The sequence below is a fragment of the Onychomys torridus genome, chromosome 5, assembly GCF_903995425.1.
Source record: "Onychomys torridus chromosome 5, mOncTor1.1, whole genome shotgun sequence".
NCBI classification, from domain to species: Eukaryota; Metazoa; Chordata; class Mammalia; order Rodentia; family Cricetidae; genus Onychomys; species Onychomys torridus.
In genome coordinates, this window is record NC_050447.1 from 36,449,331 (window position 1) to 36,471,962 (window position 22,632).

General features: G+C 48.5%; 1 protein-coding gene across 1 annotated transcript in view; it reads left to right on the top strand.

Annotated features, from left to right (window-relative positions):
* The first annotated feature begins 353 nt into the window (after nt 1-353).
* Zfhx3 (zinc finger homeobox 3) overlaps nt 354-22,632 on the top strand; it is a 239,973-nt gene continuing 217,694 nt past the window's right edge. Inside the window, exon 1 of the mRNA XM_036187532.1 lies at nt 354-669. The gene's annotated coding sequence lies outside the window, so the exon portion shown is untranslated. The remainder of the gene's footprint in view (nt 670-22,632) is intronic.

Here is a 22,632-nt window from a genome sequence, read left to right on the forward strand (position 1 = left end):
GAGCCAGGGCCCAGCAGCCCCGGCCCTGCTCCCGTGTGTTATGTCCCCAGGTCCCCGCAGGCACGCGGGCGCGGCCACCGTGAGCAGTCCGGCCTGCGCCCAGCGCGACTGTAGATGTCAGGCTTTGCCCGGGGAGCCGAGAGGCTGCGGGGCTGTGAGTTTCAAATTAACCTTCCGCTTTGTTGCTGTGTAATGTGGATCCCCGAAGGCCCCCCGCCCCGCCCGCCCCCCTTCCTCGGGCGGTGCGCGCTGCAAACTGCGAGTTGAGCTTCATTTACATAAAGCGATTCCGGGCGGGCGGGCGGCGCAGGAGGAGGAGGAGGAGGAGAGAGGCGGGCAGGCCGGGACGGGGACCGGGGACGCAGCGCCGCGCCCCGTGGGTGAATCCCCGCCGCGCCTGGGGGACCTCCCTCCCCAGGCAGCCAGAAGATCGCCAGCCCGGGCCGCCACCATGCGCGCCCCGCCCCTGCCGCCAGGCCCCTCGCTCCTAGCCTGCGCCACCGCCGAGCCCGGGGGGCAGCGGGAGGTGGGGAGAATGCCGCCTGGGGTGGGTAAGTTCGGGGCTCCGCTGCCGCTGGAATCTCCCGTTGTCGCGCAGGCCGGAGTGGTGGCCCCCGGACCTCCGAGTGCCTCCTTCCTCCCGAGGTGTACGGAGGCTTTGTGTGCCAGGTGAGTGCAGCCTCCCTCCCCCGCCGCGCGGCTCGCAGCCGGCCTAGCGCTGGAGGCAGGTGCTGCGAGTCTTGGCTGAACTTCCCATTCTCTTGGGGCATGTGGGGGAAGGGCAGGCTGGATGCACTTGAACTCCTAGACTCCAGTGGGAACCTACCTGGGGAGAGAGTGGCCAGAGTCTGCTGGGCACGGGAGTGCGTTCCTTCTTGTATTCCCTCTCGCTTTCCTCTCCGACCTCCTGCTCCTCCTCCTCAATCTGCTTTTGGGTTAGTTCCTTCCTACCTTCCTAATACTTGGGGTACTGGTGCCACTGAGAACTTTGGGTTCTTTCGTCTAAAACACATCCTCTTCAGCCAGAGACAGGGAGAGAGGGAGAGAGGGAGAGAGGGAGAGAGGGAGAGAGGGAGAGAGAGAGAGAGAGAGAGAGAGAGAGAGAGAGAGAGAGACTGACTGACTCTGAGACTTAGAAATCGCTGGTCAGTTTGCAGCAATGTGAAGAATGCGCCCGTTTGGGGAGTAATTAAGGAGAGAATCAGTATAGAGCTGGAGGGACCTATGGGGATCATCTTGGCTGCCCTCTAATTTCGGTTTGTTCTTCTGCCAGAGCCCGTGCAGCATTTATTTGGTGGTGGTGGTGGTGGGGTATGAAGGAAGGAAGAGGTAAGACTTTTATCCAGTTAAAGAGGATAGATGTCCAAGTTAGGGTAGCAACAAGAAAAAAAAATGGCAACCCAAAAGTCATTTTTGTAGGCTTAGAGAGAAAACAAGCTTTTATGAAAACAGCCCTTTCTGTCTTGTACAGATCTATGTCATGATGATAGGGAATCTTGCCCTCAGGGGAAAGCCCACAGCAGCCCGTACATGGCCCACTCAAAAGGAGTTGCAACAGCCTCACATAGTGGTACCTCTATGCTAAACTGTTTTAAAGGCAACCGGCAAGCAGGTGAATCCATGAGGGCGCCTCCACTCTGCGTTTATGTCATTTATGAGCCTTGGACAACTCTCGTGAAGCCACTGACATATAACTACAGAGAGTATAGCTTTCCCATCTGGAACTCAGGGAAGGCCTCTTTTTCAGGCTCTGGCCAAGCAGGGCCTGCTTGGCGGAAGGCATCAAGGCCCAGCAAGGCAAACAGACTTAAGTCTCAGAGAGAGATAGTGAGAAAGTTACACGTCACCTTCTTACTTCATTTCATGCTTTGAGATCCTTGGAGACGAGTCACTAAGTAAATAGAGTATATAATTTGAAGCTCACCCCAGCTGGGGGTAACTGTTTCTTTACCATCAAGCAGCAGGTGCAAGTTTGTAGAGTTGGCCCCTGGAGTCCCCTCATTCCTAAATTCAGGAGGTGTCAAACCTTCATGTTCTTTTAATGGCTGTGGTTTCTGGATAGGTTTCAAGGGAAACCCTAAAAATCACAAGTTCCAGTAGGCTGGAGTGCTGTGGCCCAGACAGCACTCCATAGGAAAGCACAGACCTTCCTAGTAACAGGCAGCAGTAGAGGACTGGGAGGTGGAGATTCGAAATTGCAGACATAGAGCACGGGGGAACAGAGGTGGGCCGTGAGGGGTCTGGAGATCAAGAGTCTAAGTCATTTAAGGATTTCAAAAAGGGGGTCTTTGGAGAGGGGTGAAGACCTGGATGTTTGCACACCTGTATTTGTGTTCATCTAGTTTCGAGGGGTTCCCGAAGGTCTCCTTCCCAAAGGGAGAGTGTGCAGCCTTGAAAGCCAGAAGCAACTTTCCCCCCTTTTCTTTCCTAAGTCACAGGACAAAAGAGATTGTCTGCATTTGATTTCCAGTATGGCTTTCAGAAGACATGTAAAGTGGCTCTCAGAACAGGCTGGGGGTCACACTGGGTCTTTTATTTAATTACACAAGTGTTATTTAACAACATGGGGTCGGTGGCAGCAGCAAGCCCTTGTACACTTTGAAAGCAGTTCTTTTGGAATGGCAAGAAATTAAGTGCCTTGAAGACCTTCTGTCTTTATGGCGTGGGTCACTTGCCTCTCTCTTCACCCCTACCCAATAGGTGTACTTTCTATGGGATGGAACGCTGTTCTCCACATCTAAAAACTGCTTTGATTGACAAGGAACTTGCTGACTCTGAGAACAGCAAAAACAATGAGCTGCAGTCGTCAACCACCTGAAACGTGAAGAGAGGATAGAAAGGCAGGGCCCAAGTCAAACAGCGATTCTGGGCGGCCTCATACTGGGCTTGTCCTGGCTGGACAGCAAAGTGCTTTCTTGCTGTTTGGGGACTGGATTTAGCTGCCGTGTATTATATATATCTTAGCCAGTTAGACTTCCTAGTGTCAAGGAGCCAAAATAAGGGAGATTCACCATTAGGACTTGAAGTGGTGGGCGGCTCTTATACTTTTCTAGGACAGGCTTGGCTCACTTTGGGCAACCTGAAGGGGGTTGGTTCATTAGAATAAACCTGTAAATGAAAACTGATAGAAACGGTCTGCTCATGCCCATGGAGGTTTGGCTGGTTCTTCAAGGAACTAAAAGTATTGGTCACATGTAGTGTTCAGGGAATATGTTCTTATTGCTGGTGTGTGTATGTGTGTGTTTGTGTATACACATGTATGTATGAACTGTTGTTCATTTTGGTGTTATCTTCTAGAGGCTTTGGAAATGATAGTGTGAGAGCTTGGGAATGCTTGAGGTTCCCAAAGCAGACTCTTTCCTAGGAATCTTAGTTTTTGGGGGAGTTGCAAAAGTTTCATTTTTAAAAGTAAATATTTAAGTGACTAAGCAGTGTTTTCTCAAAAATGTGTGGAATTGCTGTTCCTGCTTGCTGCCTGCATTGGTGCCTGGAAGCTTCCCATCTTGCTTCCCAACCAGGCCCTGAGTCTTTCCTGCAATGAGGCAGTGGGAAGTCTGGTCTCAGGAAGCTCGTATAAGCCCCGCCTCCAGGCTGGCCTGCTCTGCAAGAATAATGCACCTGATGCTTGCTGTAGCCACCTCAAGGAGTACAGTATGTGCTGTGGTTTATGCTTTCATTTGTGATTAAAATGGTTGCTTGCTGTTAGGCTGGCCTATTTCTGTAATGTTTGGGCCTGTTGGCCTACTCTGGTTCCTAAGGCTGTTGTAATTAACCAGTATGGGGGCGGTACCATCAAAACACAACCGGAAGGCAGATTACATTATCTCAAACTTCATAGGGTTGTCCACATGCTCTGGTATGAGAATTTGGTTGTAATGGTTATTGTTAAAAATCACAGCATAGCTGTGACTCTCCAGTCCTTTCTCCCAGAGTTAAAGAACTGTGGTCAGGAAACTGGGCAGCTCGATTCAATGGAATCCAAGCAAGGGGATTCCTCCGCAGGAGTGAGGTACAGGAAGGTCCTAAAAGTACTGGTTCTGTTCTGAGCACAGTGCCCTGCATTGTGAAGCCACTGAATCTGAGAGACAGACACACAGAAGCTAAGATTTCCTCAGACTGCCTGGAGGGAGAGACGAAGGCAGAGATCTTGGGTCATTGGCAAGCTGCTTTCAAAATCCAGATTAAGAAACAAAACTATCAAATCCATGACTGTCAGATTTATTTTCTGTATGATTTAAAGTTGATTACCAGACGGTTCTCAGGAAGTGACAGTCAGATGTTAGAGGGCTGTTTTGGTTTTGATTTTTATTTTTTGTCTGTGGCAAATGACTGTTACAGACGCGGGAACCAGGGACCCTGGGAAAGCTCGGCCTACCTCCAGTTGACAGACAGCAACACTGTGTTAACGCTCTCAGAGACAGTAACATAGAGGGATGTGCTGTGTTGTTTTCATTTTTTTAACCCCCTCCATCCTGTTTTCCATCCTTTGGGTCAGGGAACAGGCTAGTGAGGACTGAGGACAAGCCACAAATGTAGCAGTGACAAGAGTGTTTCTAGAAAGTTTTTTGCCCTGGAAAGTTACCCTGGCTGCTGATAAAGTTTTTGTTTTTGCAAATTTCCTCCTTTGGGTGTTTGCTGCCTTTCTTTACACTCCCAATTAATGAGCTTCTTGGTTTTGCAAGGATAAAGGTGCAAATGAAAACAGGAGCCGACAGAGTTGGTGAGGGACAGACAGACAGACTGGCTCCGTTGTACATCAAGAATTGTATTGTGGTGTTTTAACCCAACACAGGACCCTTAGTGAGATACCCGATGCTTTTATCCACCTGCCTTTTGGGTGAGCCCTTCTCCCTTTCCACCACATAGGGCCTGTCAACAAGAGGATTAGTGTGTGTGTGTGTGTGTGTGTGTGTGTGTGTGTGTGTGTGTGCGCGCGCGCATGTTTATGTGCTTCTTCAGAGGAGTCCAACCTTGCCTGCATCCCGGGAAGGGCTTAGGTGCTTTTTAACTGGAGTCTTTGAACTCCTCTACAGACAGGTCTGAGGCTTCCAGAGAAAGGAGACTTAAGACAGGCCAGACATCTGACCACCTTCCTAGGGCATACATACCCTCTGTTTCCCACTGGTTTGGGACTGAGGCAGTTGGAAGGCCTCACAACTTGGAGATGGGGAAGGACTGTGTCTCCTTTTCTGGGAGGAAGAGAGTCACATTTGGGTCTTAAAGGACCTCTGAAGTGATTTTCTTGACTCTGATCTTAGCTGGGTCTTTTGGGGGCAAGAGTTAGGGATTTCTGGAGTATCTGAAGTTATCACTAGAAAATCCTTGAGTGGAAGTGAGAAAATTGGCTCAGGTGAGCCATATGCAAAAGAGGTGGGTTTTCTTTTCTTTTTGTTTTTTAAATTTTTTTAAATTTTGTTTTGTTTTGTTTTTTTGAGACAGAATTTCTCCATTTAACAGCCCTGGCTGTCCTAGACCATCCTGGTCTCAAACTCAAAGATACATTTACTTCTGCCTCGCAAACCAGTGCTGGGGTCAAAGGCATGCACCACTAGTCCCAGCCAGGAGGTGGGTTTTCATCTGCAGCTGATGTTATGCATTGTCCTGCAAGTGAATTCAGCCACAAACCTTTGATCTGGGAGTGAGACCTCTGTCTGGCTACTTCTGGAGGCAGGGGCCCCTGTGTTTTGGGAGGGGGTTGAGAGTAGGCTTGAGTGAATGGGGGTGACTTTGAGGGTGTGTTCTGACAGATTGGGAGTGGGCACTGATTCTTACTGGGTGAAGAGTCTTAACTGTTAGGCACCATGCCCCATGCAGGATTGAGCAAAGGGCAGTTTTGCTGGTTTCTTGGTTGCTCCTGACTCTTCTAGCCAGCAGGATTGGAGAATGCATTCTTCTGAGAGCATTGGTCAAGCTATAGTTTGGATAAACTGGAACCTGCTTACACCTCAGTCACCGGCTTGCTGTGCATTTCACTGTTGAAATTTCAGTTCTAAGGCCTGTCTCTCACTGGAACCTCCTGATCAGAGGGACTGAAGTCAGATTAGCCCAACACAGAGAAGATTCAGGTCTTAATTTGGTAGCTGGTTTCAGCCCCAGGCCCCCTTCCTGAGTCCTACAAGTACCCATTCAAATGTGCAAGTCTCCCTTTTGGTGTCTAAAAAACCCCTTTTCAGGGGTCCACACTGCCCTAAGTCTCTAAAAAGCATGTCTATATGGACATGAACACACTTGTTCCCCATACTTCCAGTCTCTAAGTGGCCTACTTTACATACCTTTTCCAACAGCTTGTCCAGGGAAAATAGGCTAAAGGACACATGGACTTCAATTTTTTAATTAAAAAAAATGTTTAAGTGCTCCTCAGCAACTCTTTCTTTCTTTCTTTCTTTCTTTCTTTCTTTCTTTCTTTCTTTCTTTCTTTCTTTCTTTCTTTCTTTTTTTAAACAACTTTTCTTAACTGCTCAAGAGACAATGCAAACCTCTTGTGCTGTTTCAAGACCTGCTTCCTAAAATGCTCTTTGGCTCAGGGCCTTGGTTCTTAATGTACATTTGGCTGGTTTGGGGAAGTGGATTTTGCTTTCCTTATAACAGCCCTACCATCTCTCTGTGGAATATTTGCATTCTCATGAAAGTGTCAAGTCAACTTCTGGACACATAAGGCGGAGACCCTTGTGTCTCAGGTGGGGGTTCACTCCCCAAGCAGCGCACTGGCTTTTCAGCGCTTTCTCTGTCCTGCCAGGCCCTTGAATGCCTATACAATCCGACTACAGTGATTCCTGGGGACTTGAGGAGCATGTGCGATCTCAACCTGGGTTGGTTGCTTTTTCATAAGATAGTATTTTGTCCACTTTGACAGTATAGTTCCAGGTGAGCTGGATGTGGTAGATGCCTATAACCCCAGCATTTGGGGAGGGCTGAGATGGGAGTGTCAGGAGTTCAGGGCTCGTCCGAGCTGTGTAGTTAGACCTTCACTCCAAAACTGAAGTGGGGTAAGTAGCAGAATGACCGCAGTGGGTTGTACCCCACCTCCCTACCCCTTGCCTTTTTCAAAGAGAAAGTGGAAACTGGTTTTTCTTCGACAGTCACTAAACAACCTACACCAGTCTTTGGAGAAAGCAGAGAACTTGTAGGTCTTTTTTTAAAAAAAGAGCTGTATTGATCAGGGTTGTCTAAAGGAACAGAATGGATAGAATGGATATATGTATTAAAAGGGGATTTATTAGAATGGCTTATAGGATGTGGACTGGATAGTTCAACAATGGCTGCCTTCTGGTTGGGATGGCCAAGAATCTGGCTGATGTCTCAGTAGTTCTGGTATGAGAACAGGCTGGATGTCTCAGCGGTTCTGATATGTCACCTAAGGCCTGGAGGATTCCTGGAGAGGTGCATGACTTTGGTCTGTATTGGAATCCCAAAGAAGTTTCTTTTGATATTGGTAGAGTGCCAGAGCAACGAGATCCATGGACTTGGCCTGTGAGAGTGAGGGCAAGTGGATAGAAAGCAAGCTTCCTTCTTCCAGAAGGTGCCGCCCAGATTGGGGTGGGCCTTCCTGCTTCAAATAGCCTATGAAAACCCAGTATAGGAGTACCCAGCAGCTTCGGTTTTAGTTGATTCCAGGTAGAGTAGTCAAATTGAGAACCAAGATCAGGAAGGAGGCATGGCCTTTTTCATTGGTGAAGGCACAAAACAGTGACTCAGGAAATCAGAGACATCTAGGATCAGAGCCCCTCACATGTGGATTCTGTTACTCAGTTCGGGTCCATAGGTCAGAGATTCTGATCTCTGGAGAGCCGATTGATTCACTTCAGGACGCTGTTGGCTTACTCCACTGGGGAGGCCACTGGTGCTAGGCCTCGCTCTGTGGACATTGCCTGTGTGATTGTGAACCAGTCCCTTCACTTTCTTGAGCCTCCCTTATGTCTCCGAGGGTGTGAGCTCACACCTGCACCTGGAATTCAGTGACATGGAAGACAGGTACCTGAGAGACTTAGCACATGGCGGGGACTCTGTATCAATGTTAGCTCCCACCTGTCGATTCCATCCCTGCAGATGGCCTCCACTGCTTTTCTTTGTCCCATACCCCGTTAGAGAGTGACTAAGAGTCTTGAATTCCTTTCACTCTTCCCTTGTTGACTGTGAATAAGCTACCTCTTCCTGACATCCTGAAACTGTGTCTGCATTAGAACCAGTGCCCCCGCTTCCATCCTCCCCACGTGCCTCACCCCCACAAGCCTGGCAGGAGGCCCCCTAAGTGAGCAGCCCACTCCATGACCCACCTAGAGAGGCCTTCCTGTGCTGGCTTATATATGCTAATAGGCCTGACTTGTCCTGGCTTGTTTGTAGTGATTTGTAGAGGCATTTATATGCAAATACTATCAACTTGCTGAGTTAATTATCATGTGCCCTCCCCCCAGCCCCTCTCTTGCAAGGCCTCCCAGCCAGACTGGCCTGAAATCTCTTTCAGCCTTGAACTCTTCCTGTCTTGGCCTCCTAGTTTGTCCCCTTCGGGTACCAGCTGGCCTGGTCACAGCTTCACGGCAGTATTGTCTGTCCTAGGAACGATGTTGTCAACTGTGGCAAACTGGGCACTCCAGGGATGGCCCAATTCCAACCTTCTGGGAAAGGCAGCCTGTTGCCTGAAGAGGAGCCCCGCTCACACAGTGTTAAGCTTTTAGCCGTTTTACCAGTTACCTTGAAGTACAGGTACTTGGTTCTGTTGGTCTTTGGTACTCAGTCTTTAGTGAAGATTATAGCTTTTACAATTATTTCCACTTCCTCATATTTAAACAACTACAGCTTATTAATTCAGAATCCCAGTGAGGGTCTATTCTAAAAGGATGTCCCCCCTCTTGTTTCCAGCCCTGGGAAATAAGAGTGGACCTCAGGCCAAGTTTCCTATTGATGTTCAGGGGTGGGTAATTCCTGGTAGGGGGCACTTAAGGTGAACATTTTTGTCTTGGTTCTATTTGCATATAAATACCTAAGCATGTGTAGCATCCTTAAGTCAAGTGGCTTCTTTCTGGCCACTTGATGTCAGTAGCTCTTGCTCCTGCTGACATGACAGTCAGGCTAGTTTCTAGGAATGGCCCAGGGAGGTAGACCTTCCCCTGGTTGAGGACTACAAGATAGAGTCTGTCCCCAGCATGAAGAGGTAGCAGGTCTCTGACCTCTTCCGCCAAGTACTGCATCACTGCTGCCGTGTCGAAATGGTAGCGTGCCCGCCGAGCGGCCCCGCCGAGCGGCCCCAGAGCTTGTGATTTGACCCTTCTGATAATCAGATGCTTCTGTGGGCTTAATTTCATGGTAGTCTTTTTAGCATCTGAAAAGCGGTAGTTTTTCCTTTTGGGGAATAGTGGTGAACTAGAGTTTGAGGAGGTAACATTCTTGTCTGTGGCAGGCTGCTCAGTAGATATAGAGTGGCAGCCCCATGTGTGCAGACACATTCACCAACAGTCCTGGACGAAAAGTCTCAACAGGTGGGACTGGGTTAAAGTACACGTTTTACACAGCCTGTGAATCAGCAGGACATTCTCCTCTCCACACTTCCTGGGACAGGCTGCAATTCCAATCTGAACGGACAGCACGTTGGCCATCTTTGTTGACTCAGGTCATTTTCTAGTCTTAACTTAGAGTCAGAGTCTCCTCCTCCCTCCTCTCCCCCTCTTTCCCTCTTTCCCTCTCTCTCCCTCCTTTATCTCCCCCCACCTTCTCTGTGTGGTGGGGCCTTGGCTGCACTGATGCGTGGTCCTCCCAGAGAGCACCTTAGCCAGGCCTGGAAAGAGGGTAAACACACTGAGGGCTCTTCTGACACCACACAGACTAATGGTTTGGGCTAATTTTGTGTACAAGGTCCCTTTTGTTAGTCAAGGGGGTGAAAGTCCACAGCTGTGCCTGGAAATTGGGGAAGGGCCTACTGGGATGGCCTTGTTTTGGAAAGTCTAAATGCAATGCTAATGGCTGAGATCTAAGCGGGTGATGTATGTGCCTTTGACTGGGCCTCCAGATAAGGTGAAGAGTATTTTAAAAGTTACTTTAGTGTAACCTCCCAGATAACTGTGTGCCTGGGGCCAGGCACGATTTATGGCCAGCTGGTAGTCATGGCTGTGTGCTGGCCTCACTTTATCTTTTGAGTTCAGGCTCTGTAGCTTAACTGGTAATGCTCTGTTTATCTTTTTTGTGGGAGGGGGTACAGATGTGGGTTTTGATCAGGTATTGTTGGTGGAGTGGTTCATACTTCTGCTCCTGGGGGTCCCTGATGATGACCTGCACTAGGTGCTGTGTTATAGGGTTCCCAGGGCCCCCCATCTTATGCATTGTCAGGGCCTACCAAAGACGTGAGCCTGGGGGAGGGGTTGCAGAGGCCTTAATATAGCCCCCGCCCAGGTTCCTTGCCTCCCTGTCTTGCCACCTCCAGATTTCTGCAGCAGCCCTGTAGGTCTGGCCAGCACACCACACATGCTTTCCCATTAAACAGCCTGCCTGTGGGTCAGGGCCTCCCAAGCTTTTTGGACAGCAATTGAGCCTGGGAATCTGATGGTCATTCTAGGAAAAAAATAAATCTTTCTGATACAACTAGGAGAGACTCAGCATTGGCTAGTCAGAAGCCTTCCCTCCTCCCCCAATGCCAGTGTCTCCAGGAGGAACAATTCCTGTGCTGAGAAATGCCCCTAGACTTTGCTTTTGGGAAAAGTAGGGTTTATTTAGTTTATGTGGATTTTGTCTCATTATTATTATTATTATTATTATTATTATTATTATTATTATTGGTTTATTTGTTTTTGAGGCAGGGTAACTTCTGCTGACCTGGAACTCAACATTTAGGCCTGGCTGGTCTTGAACTCACATAGATGAGGTTGTGCTTACTCTTGACCCCCGCTGAGTTTTGAGTTTAAAGGTGTATGCTATCATGCTTGGCCTGCTTTGCCTTTAATAATCAGGTTGTGATGTATGTCACTTAACTCAGTGGAAGTATGTGTTTCTGTATGTCCCTCAAAGGCCAGAGGATGTATGGGATCTCCCTGGAGCTTGAGTTGGGAGCTGGAGCAGTTGTGAGCCACCTACCCACATGTAGGTGCTGGGGATCGAACTTGGGTCCTGCGCAAGAGAAGTATGCACTCTTAACTACTGAGCTTTCTCTCTGGCCCCTTGCATTTTTTCTTATTTGTATTTAAGAAGTTATACTGTTAGGTCTTTTAGTTGGGGCCAGAAGGATAAATGAAAATTTCCTCTGAATTTTGGAATTAATCTACAGAAACAGTGTCATTATAGAAAGAACAAACTTAAGTTTATGGGTGCCTTTTTGAGGCTAGAAGATTCCTTCCTCAGACCCTCGCTTTACCTATCGGGTAAACAACTGCCATCTGCTTTAACATTTTTTATTTTTTTATTTTTTAAATCCTCAAAGACAAAGGGACCTGGAGGCTCAGACCTGTCCTGCCACATTCCTGAGTAATTTGGTTTTGATTAACCCAAGGAGAGAAGTTGGTTTCTCCTAGCGACCGGCTCTGGGACAGAGGGGGTCAAAGCTTCAGGAGGGCCAGTGCCCCTCATACAAGGTTTCCCTCCTCCCTCCCGCCCTCTGCTGGCCCCTGTTCTCGCCCCCTCTTCCCCCCACCCCTTCAGAGTCCTGAGCCTTAGCAACTTGGAATTTCTGACTCTCCTAGACATGGAAGTGTCTCAGAGCTTTGGGTGGACCAACCCGGAGGAACCCCATCTTCCTTGCCCCCCCCCCCAAAAAAAAAGTTGCAGAGCGCATTCCTGTGCTAATCCTGCTGCCGGATTGCAAATGGCTGTAATTGTGTGTGCCCCTGGATGGGCCCAGTGTTCGGCTTTTCTTCTTTGAGGAGGTGGCTAAAAAGTTCATTTACATAGAGAAATGAGGCTGGCCTGTGATCTCTCGTGATAGAATAGGCCTGCCTAATAGGAAAGGGGCCTCCTCTGTGCGGTCTCCTTGGAGGGGGAATAGGGGGGGAGAGGGAGGGGGGAGAGACAGAGAGTGAGAGAGAGAGACAGAGACAGAGACAGAGAGAGACAGAGAGACAGACAGACAGAGAGACAGACAGAGACAGACAGACAGAGAGAGAGACAGAGAGAGACAGAGAGAGAGAGAGAGCACACTTTTCTCACTTCTCAGTGTTCTGGGCATTTTAGGGGGAGGGCAGTTCAGACAGGACATTCTGCTCTTGATAGTAAGAAATCCAGGTAGAGTCCAGGACTGGCCTCATAGTGGGTAATCCTACATTAAACTCACATTCAACAACTTTCTGGTATGTTTTAGAACCTTGCCATAGGGCTTAAAACCAATGAATAACATCTTAGAGCAAGGACATGTTACTTTCCTGAGCTAGTCTAACCCCACTTTTTTTATTTTTTTTTTTTTAATACAACACTTGAAATTTGGTGATGGGATTTGGGGACACTGACCTAGGCCAGTTAGAAGTGGATGCTTGGGAGTCTGTATGGTAGCTTCAGGGTGATGCTTCAGACAGACAAGGAGAACCCACATTATACTGGAGAATACTCTCTGCCCCATCTGAAGGGGAAAGGCAGGCAGAGGATCTACAACAAGACCGTCCAATAGAAGCACACAATTTTATAAAGTTTTAAATGAAGTTTGATAAAGTTTCATACTAGCCATGTCCAAAAGTACCACAAAATTAGCTTTTTTTTTTTAATGTTTTTTGTTTTTTGTTTTTTGTTTTTGAGACAGGGTTTCTCTGTGTAGCTTTGTGCCTTTCCTGGAACTCACTTCGTAGACCAGGCTGGCTCTGCCTCCCAAGTGCTGGGATTAAAGGCATGCGCCACCACCGCCCGGCCAGAATTAGCTTAACTATGATATTTTATTTAGTACAGTATATTAAAAAAACGTGGCCATTTAAACATGGAATCAGTATTTAAAAATTATGAAGCCTCGAAGCCTTGTACTTTATCCTTAGGGCACGTCTCAGTTCTTATCAGTTGAATCCCAGGCCTCCAGTGGCTCCCTGCTGTGGACTGGGCCGTCTGCAGTAAAAGACCATCCCTGGATCCCTGGAGGTTCAGTAGGTGGAGCTGAGTTACCCTTGGACCCTTCCTGAGGTTCAAGAGGGTGGGCAGAGTCTGCGCACAGCTCCCCAGACACCCCTTTAGGATCGCTGGGAGGGTCAAACATGATGACACTGGTGTCGTTTTCATAAGTCACCCTCTAATGTGGGAATTAGAGGTGTTCACAAGGCTTCAGCATCCTGTCCCAAGGTAGAGCACCACAGTGCCTTCAAGGAGGAGCATTTCCTGCATGCGTTCTGGAGAGAGGAGAGGCAAGGGTGATAAAGACACATCCAACAGGGTGTCTTACTCCTGGATCCTACAACTTGGAAGGTTGAGCCAGAAGGATTGCTGTGAGTTCAAGGTTCAAGGTCAATTTGTGTAGCCACATATGTGAGTTCCAGGCTGATCTGGGCTATAGAGTGAGACCTTACTTTAAAAATCGAGGGGTGTATATGTGTGAATAGGGAGTAGGCTAGCAGAGACAGTCCTCAGACTATGTGTGGGTGCTGGGGATTTAACCTGAGCTTTCAGGCATGCCAAGCAATTTAAGTCTGTTGGATAGGAGGTGTTTTTTTTGTTTTTGTTTTTTTGTTTTTTTTTTGACAGGCTCTCACTATGTAGCCTTGGTCCAGAACTCACTATAATACCATGAACTAAGTGAGGAATGAACTCCCAGAGAACCATCTGATGCTACCTTCTGAGTGCTGGCCACCCCAGTGGTGGCTTCTTCCTCCTTTTAATACCTTTTAATTTTCTGCGTTTGGGTGTTTTGCCTCCACACATGTCTGTCTGCACTGTTTGTGAGCCTGGTGCTTGCAGAAGATAGAAAAAGAGTGTAACCAGTCCCCTTGGAACTGATTGAACAGACCACTGTGAGCTGCTATGTGGGTATTAGGAATTGAACCCAGGTCCTCTGCAAGAGCAGCAAGTGCTTTTTAAGGTAAAGCAATGAGAACTGTCTGTTGGAAAGAACTGCTGTGAGGAGCATGTGTTGGAGGAGCGGAATTAGGAGCTTCTGTGGTCACACTGTTGACGCCCCAACCCCATTCCTTAGTCAGTGCCTGGGATAAGAACAGTTGTAATTAGGTATTACCAGTCCCGGGTTACCCGTCCACTTTCACCTCATAGCCCATCCAAGCCCCCTCTTGGAGGTCAGTGGAATTTGTGCCCTTGGTAAACCAAGAAGTGGGTGTGGATTGGGGTTTTGAAGCAGGGAGGTATCTAATTCCTTTAACAGGCTGGCCTCCTGGGCAGGCAGAAAACAAAACAAACCCAAAAGTGTGAGGTAGAAGGGCCTGATGCTGGCCTCTGCTAGGGACAGCAGCGCAGCTGTCTGACCCCGGGTGAAAAGTTCAAATCTGCATTTAAAAGGAGTGTCGTAACCTCCATCCCTTCCCCCAGTCAAGTTGAAACCATTCCCGTTGTCTAGGATATGATCTAGCTTTGCACTAGGACATCACATAGCTTTAGTTCCCTTGGCCAAGACCTGATGATGCTGTGGGGGAGGGCCTTTGGAGAAGAAGGGTGTCTCTGAGATGTGGTTCTTGAACCTTTGAGGTGCCTGAAAGGAGGGGAAATTTCTTCCTGGGTCAGACCCTAAAGTCCTTAGCAAGGTTCTTCAAGGCCATTGTGGGCTTTGTGGGTCCCTGGGAGGTTGGGAGGGGTGGCAGCTGATGCCCAAAGCCATGGAGGTGATGGCATTCATAGTTGGGGGATTTGTTCACTGTATCCATTGATGATACAGGAATGCACAGTTGAGTTAGGGACATCTGGTGGGCTTTTTTAAGAAAGCATCCATGACCCCCGCTGGACAGAATTCAGATGGGCCAGTGAGAAGCTGGAATGGGGTAGGAAGAGAGCCAGGCTGCATTGGGGGGTCTGAAAAATTGACTGGCCACTTTCGGCATAGAGGGGCCTGCATGGCTCTGATTTGTTTACTCAGGCATTAGGTGAATGTAAACAGTTCAACCTCTCCGATTTTACATCCCTAAAGGGTCTGAGCTTGAATACAAATGGGTATTAGGCCCCTGTGGTTTCAATGACTTCCCTCCACTCCCTTCCTGGTGCTAACTAGTGGGTCTTTGGCTTGCCCTAGGAGGAGGAAGAGAGTCATTTGCAAACATGGCGACTCTTGCTGGCCTTTCTCTTGGCTTTCCTGAGCTTCCACTCACAGCTGGGGAAGTTGACTGTTTTGATTTCTTGTTCGATGGAGGAAGAGGAGTTTGCTAGATCCCAGGACTTTGTCAGGTGCACTTAGAAAGCTGGGCACTGGGTTAAAGTGACCCTTCAGTGCTGGCCAAATGGTAGCACATACACTGTTTCCTTCTAACCCAGTCTGTCTTGTTTTGGAAAGGGACTTGAACTTTGGAGCCTTCCAAGCAGATTATGGCGTCTGCAAAACTCATGTTTTCCAGAAGGGGCATCTGTTTGGTTTGTTTAACACATTTGCCTCCTCTCTAGGAGATCCTAGGAATGCACACAGTCTTGAAGACCGTGTCAGACCACCCACTGGCCCAGAAGCTTCTGGAATGTGCCTTCTGTTAGCATGCTTGCATCCTTCTGGAACCTGCACACCTTGCCTCTCTCTGAACTCCACACCCTATCCGCAGTTCCTGGAAGGGGTTCCCTTCCTTAACACCACAAGGCCGTTCTGACCCATAGAGGAAGGAACAGGTCATTCCCCTCCCTGTTCGGTCGGGTTCTGGTTCATGTGTTCGAGGCCTGGGCAGTTCTGTTCCTTGTGGTGGCTCTGAGTCCAGTCACGCCATCACAGGGGCATTTTAATTAGCAGTGCCTTGGTCATTAGTGAGTTATTGTTTTTGTCTGGAAACACTTAAGTACTGTTTACTCCATGTCTCAACGAGATGCAAAACAGCAATTAAGCAGAAATTTGTTGTGTGAGGCAGGGACCAACATGGATCGTCACAAAGCCAGTTGTGGTTCCTTCAATCCCAGGCAAATCGCTTTCCCCTTTGGCCTCCCTATCATTGGAATGCTCCAGAATCCACTTCTTCCTGACCTGCCTCCTAGAGTTATTGAGCAGAAATGCCTAGGAACCCCCAGGTTTCTCTGGTGTGGACATTTGGCGTTAATGTTTACATTTCTTCCCATGACATTTTTTTTCTTAGTAACCTAGGATATTTCGAAACCTTTCTAGATGAAGATTAACTGTGATAACTTTTACATGCCCTGTGTGATGATTTATAGAACCCAAGTCATTTCCGTCCTGTTGCTTGAGACTACATGTCCTTGTTAGTCTCTCAGAGGCTTTGTGGCCCTTGGGCACTGTGGGATGGTAGGATAAGTATCTCCTTTCCATCTCAGATTTTCTTTTTCCTTGGGAAAAACAGATGAGCGAAGAAGTTAAGAGGATTTCTGGCCGAGGTAGAGCTGGAGAGGCGGTTGACAGACAAACAAGGAAAAACAAAACCCAGGTTGCGCAGGAGACTGTGACTGTTCCTCAAGTACTGCTGCCCAGAGGAACAGTCCGCCGCTAAACCAACAAGAAACACCCCGCACACCCCCTCCCCGGAGGCTTATGGGAAATGGAATCTTGTGAACAAGCTGCAGGGTGGCTAGTTAACTCTGAACGTTTAGCACTTTGGCATCCTTGGGCAGGAGTCAGAGGCTTCTTCCTCCCCAGTGCTGCACTGGGGACTCTGGTTTTCCGCCGCTCTGCGCCTCTTCCTGCTTCCTCTTCTCTTTCCCACCCCCTTTCTCTTTTCCTTTCAAACAATATCTTCTGACTTCCAGATTTCTGATAAATTGATAAGAGGCATCGTGTGAGTCAATAGAGCTGTAGACACTTTGCCAATATAACCCCGACTCTATTGATCTGCCAGTAAATTAAAGTCTTACTTAGAGGCTGCCAATATTTCTAATCTCCTGCCTCACCAATTACATCCTCCCAGCTACCTGGAAGGAGGACTTGGGCCTTTGAACGTGTATGGTGGTGTTTTAAGGGGGCTGTTCTCTTCCTGGAGGGGTCTTGGGAGGTGCTTGCTTTGATTATCTACAGTAGGGGGCGTAGACACCTCCGTGGGATCTGTTTTCGCACTCAAGTTTGACTGGTCAAAATCATTGGAAGACAGATTCCATCATGGTGGGCACGTACATTTTATGAACCGAGTCTGTGACTCTCTTATTCTTGCAGGGGCTCTTGGTTTGGCGGTGGAGAGAGTTGAAGGGGGTTGGTGTGAAAGAGTACCCTGGGCATGTTTTGTGGCTGTCTTCTACTTAAAAATTGCATAAAAAAATCATATTCAATTTTATTCTTAACACTGGGAGAGCTAAAGAAATTTGTATTAAAAGCTAGGTTGTTAGTGTTTGTCATTAAAAAAACAAAGCAAAGCAAAGCAAAACTTAGCCTCAAGCCCCAGGAAAGTCGCTAAGAATGACTGGACTAGATGTGAGCTTCTGTAGGCCCCCCCCCCCCCCACGAGTTGCATGGTTGCTTTGCATTCGCATCATTGGAGCGGAAGAATGAAGGAGAGGTGTGTGTGTGTGTGTGTGTGTGTGTGTGTGTGTGTGTGTGTGTGATGCTCTCTGTAGCTGGGTCCTCCCTCTGGCCCCCCTCACTTGTCTGAAGTGAGGTAGTAACAAGATGACCCACTCAGGGACAGTGGGGCGCATACACTTCCCTGCTGGGATCCCCACTTCCAGCAGTGACTGTGTGAGCAAATCGTCCGTCCGATAAGCTCTTTTCAAGTCCTGTTTATGTGGTTGGCTTTGGGAAGAAATCTCCAGATAAATACTGTGTTCAGCTAATACACCAGAGCAAAAGGCAGGACTCGGGGAGGGGGAAGGAGGGCAGGGAGTGGAGAGAAAAAGAAAAAGAAAAAGAATCAACGGGAGGGATATTCCTTCTCTTGTCCAGCACATATGTTTGTGTTTCTACTTCTGATGTCACACATGAAATATTTTTTTTTTTTGTTTTTATGGAAAATTCAACCTTTGGAGGCTTGTCTCTTCTCAGGTATTCGGAGGAAGGAAGTGTCTGAACCTTTAGAATAAAGACCAGCTTGGTTTCTAACTGGATGTCCAAAAGGAAGATTCCAGTCTTCCACTTTCTCTCTTGGCTTTCTTTCCTCCTCTACCTAGGCCTCAAGAGCAGGAAGTTGAAGGTGACTATGGGTCAGATAGGAAAGCTTGCTGGTGGTGTTCTTTGGCTGGCTGAACTGGGAAGCTGTGTGGGTATAAGAGCAGGTAGAAGGTGGTGAGAGACGTCCCCTTCCTACCTGATGCCTTGGGGCACAGTGGAGAAGCCGCTGGGGCTTCCAAGATGGCAGCGTGCTGAGGCCAGGGAGGCAGTATGATCCTTGGCGTTGGTGAGGTGGCCAGTGCAGGGCCTGAAGAACCTCTCTACACATTCCTTTGTCTCCCTCCGGCTGAGTGAAGAAGATGTTAGCCCAGGAGAAACCCCAGGAGGTTACAATTGACTTTCCCCTTTGTTTGGACTGCATTGTATTGGAGGAGGGGTTTAAATCTTGTTCACACCTGTTGGGGCTGAAAGCTGGCTTTGAGAGCAGTTTGTAACAAGACTTCTGTTGTTGTTGCCCCAAAAGTTTCCAACTCACAACAGAGGAACTTTATTGTAGCAACTTGTTAATGTTCAATTAGGCAAATTCTGAGTGCCCCAGGGGCCGTGGAAGGGTGTGCTAGCTTTCTCTGGGAGGCCTCCTGCCGTTATTCCTAGGGATGGGACAGGACAGGCAAAGCCTCCTTCCCCTGGCTCCTGGTGTGGGGGATGGGGGCAATAGCTGGGATCTCGGCTCAGCCTGGGAGGCCAGTTGAGGTTGGGAAAGACGAAGGTAGCCATCTTTCGAGACTGGAAGTGGGTCTTGTGTCCTCACACCTCCCGTTTGTTGGCGGGCGCTCCTCACCCTTGGGTGTGGCATAGGGTTTGCCTGATGCTGGGTTTGCCTGTGGGTTGGGAGGCCGTGGGGACACCTAACCTGGTGTGTGGCAGCCATGTCACCCCAGGCTGTGTGTGGAAGCCTGTCATCTTAAGGAGATCGAGCCTGACTGGCCACATCTGGGTGTGTTCTCGCCCTTCTTCCCAGTTGGTCCTTGAGTGACTGACAGTGTCCGACACCTCCCCCTGGCCTGAGGTCCTGAGCCCACTGACAGCAAAGCCCGGAAGCTCTTGGCTCTGAAAAGCAGTTCTGCCCGGGAGGTGCTTGTGAATGCCAGCACGAGTGTGGTTGCCTTTTCCTGCTCGGAGGGAAGAGCAAAAATAAGGCAGTGGGGGAGGCCGGGGACTCGCGACTCTGTTAGAGTCTCAGGGTCCTTGTCCCTTCTTGTCCCTTCCTGTCAGGTCCACTGTCAACCTACCTTTGCAGAAGGAAGTGGGAGTGGGTGTTTCCTTCTCCAGTCTCTGGGAAGCCTTGGCAAGCCCTGGCAATAAAATATTGCCCCCATGGCAGCCATGCTGCACAGTGTTGAGCGATGAGGAGGGCGAGGCACCCGCAGTGTATTAAACACCAGTTGAGCGCAGGAGGGCCACTATATCACAGGAGAGAGATAAGCAAAGTTCCCTGATAGTGGATCAATAAAGGTTAGTGACATCATATCTCAGAGTGAGGGGACCTGCTTTCTGCACAGCCATTTATCAGATCCCAGCCTGGAAGGGCATTAACCCCTCGATAGCCAGATTTCTGTTGGCTGAACACAGTTTGGGGGTAGGGGGGGGGGGGTGGGGTAGGGAAGCTATCAGGTCCCACTAAAGCTGTGTTTAAGGGGTCTTCACTTGCTGGTGATGCAAATGCCTTCTGCAGTTAACATATTAAACCAGCTGCCACTGGCTGGGGCATGCATGGTGTTTATGGAAAATTTCTTTACTTTGAAATTCGTGTAGAAATTCCCATAAAAAGTGTTTGTACTGGAGCCTTAGCGCTGTGCTTGCCTGTTACGGGGTGTACAGCAGTATTGTGGTCGGGTATGTGAGACCTGCGTTTTTATGTTTGAAAGTCAAGTTGCTTAAAAACATTCCCCCCCCCCCCCCCGAGTTTCAGTTAAAAAATTCTGATACAGGTTAATATTGAGCACCCCTCCGCCCATTTTCCTGTAATCCAGTAGTTTTGATTGGAACAGAAAGTTAAAATTGTGTAAGCCTGAGACTGATCATTGTTTACCCTTATAGACTGGTAGTTTCAGTATTCCGAAGTCTCTCTCCATGGCCTAGAGCTGACAGACTGGTAGCTGTTAGGGCAGATGTCCCCAGTTCCTGTTTGCTTACTGCCTTTGGACTATGAATGATATTTTACATTTTTTTAAGCTGAGGATCGAACCCAGGGCCTTGCGCTTGCTAGGCCAGTGCTCTACCACTGAGCTAAATCTCCAACCCAATATTTTACATTTTAAATGGTGTGTGTGTGTGTGTGTGTGTGTGTGTGTTTATGTGTGTTCATAGAAAAAAAATACTGTCTCTTGATACATTAAATCTGTAGAGAAGCTCTTTGTGCCTGTCAGTATCTTTTGGCTGTGCTTGGCCATCTCTATGTCTAGGGTGCTTACAAGCTGCAGCATGGCAAAGTTGGGACTCATGAGAAGATACGGCCCACAAGTCCTGAAACTGGGTACCTGGCTCTTTATGGAAATAGCCTGCTGTCCAGAGTCTGGCTCTACTACCAGATCTACTCTGATTTGCTTGAGACCTTGAGCAAATCACTTCTTATTTATCCATTCATTCATTAATGTGTTTATTTATTTATGTATTTATTTGAGGCAGAGTCTCTCTATGTAGACCAAGCTGGCCTCAGACTCATAGAATGCACAGAGATCCACCTGCCTCTTACTCGTGTGTGTGTGTGTGTGTGTGTGTGTGTGTGTGTGTGTGTGTGTATGTATTTGTTTGAAGTAGAGTCTCCCTATGTAGCCTTGGCTGCATGGAACTAGCTATGTAGACTAGGCCAGCCTCGAACTCAGAGAGATCTACCTGCCTCTGACTCCCTTATGCATTGTATGTATGTATGTATGTATGTATGTATGTATGTATGTATGTATGTATGTATCTGTTTACTTGAGTTAGTCTGTAGCCCAGGCTGATTTCAAGTGGTTAATCTTCCTGCCTCAACCTCCCGAGTGTTGGGATTTCTGGCCTTTGCCCCGACACCCAGCCTTATTTTTCATTCACCTTAAGTTTCATTGATCTCCTTAATAAAGTTTTGCCTCCTGCCTATTTGAGGGTGATTTGAAAGTCATGAAAAATGGCTTTGAAAAACAGCTTACATTTGCCTAGTACCTCGAGTTAGATTAGCACACTCTGCTTTGTACACTGAGTGCGAGGACACAAAGATGTCCCTTATGGAAATGACATGAAGCTTGTAGAGGTCTCACAACTGGCCTGAGTTGGGCGAAGTTTGAGTTTCTTTGTCTCCCTGAAAACTTGAAGGCATGTATCTCCCCAGAGCAGACATCTCTTGCTTTGCAAGGGAACATCAATTTTGCTCTGCGACTGCTTGAGATTTTTATCCTTAAGGAGTTGAATCACTTTTCTTTCCTTCCCACTGGTGATTTATAGATGGGGAGAACAGGCCTTTTCCTGTAGGTCTCCGACTGTTTATCTTTTTGGTTGGACCCTGACAATCTGTTGGCTGGGAGGTTCCCTTTGGCTGGGGCGTTTGGGGGCCAGCTGCCAGTTTCACAGGCTGGGGGCTGTTGGGGGAAGGGCGAGGCCAGAGATTTCCAGCCCAAAGCTAATGGGAGAATGTCCAAGTGGGAAGTGTCTTTTCATTGAGGAAGTGTAGGTATTAGAGGAGGCTGGATTACCGTGTGATTGTGCTGTCAATACTGCCGTATTGAGTCCATGAGAGCCTGCACAATACAGGCAAACACTTAACTCACGACTGCTGCTTATTGAGAAGCCAATAGCAATTTACTTGCTGACACTTGACATCAAATCCATTCCCAGAGGTGGAGCTCCTGCAAACCACCATGGTGTTCCCTCCCTTGCCCGAGCCCCTCTCCTACCTCGGGGTCCACCTGTGTGTGCATGTGTAGATTCCTTCTTCTGTGTGTGTGTCCTGTGTCCTCCCACCCTGGGCCAGTGGCTGCTGCTGGACAGGGAGGACTCCCGGTGGTGTGGCCATGGGGAAGATGTCCCTGTTGGATGTGCACAGCCGACGTTCTCTTAAGCGTTCTTGTGCTCCTGTTCTTTCAACAAGTGCTGAGTGACCCTCTGTTGGAGCGTCCCTGGGGAGTGAGTGTGTTTTCTGCATGTGGGAACTTTCTCCTCTTCTCTCCATAAGCCAGTTCCTTAAATGGATACATGAGGAAGTCATATGTCGGAGAAGCTGAGGAGGGCCGCCTCTCCAGGAGATGGGTAGGCAGCTAAGAGAGCAGACAAGGCCACAAGGGTGGTGTGTGTGTGTGTGTGTGTGTGTGTGTGTGTGTGTGTGTGTGTGTGGTAGTGAGTCTCCCGTAGGACCTGTGTTCAAGACACAGGGCACATGTGACCCTAGCAGGCTGGGATGGGGCAGAGCTGGGCTCTGGCTCTCCTGTAATTGCTCATTGGGCTCTGAGAAGTGGCTGTTGGAGAAGTAGTGGTCTTTACATGATAAAATAGGTGATGAAATATGGCTTAGGTGCTTTCAGACCCTTGGAATCATC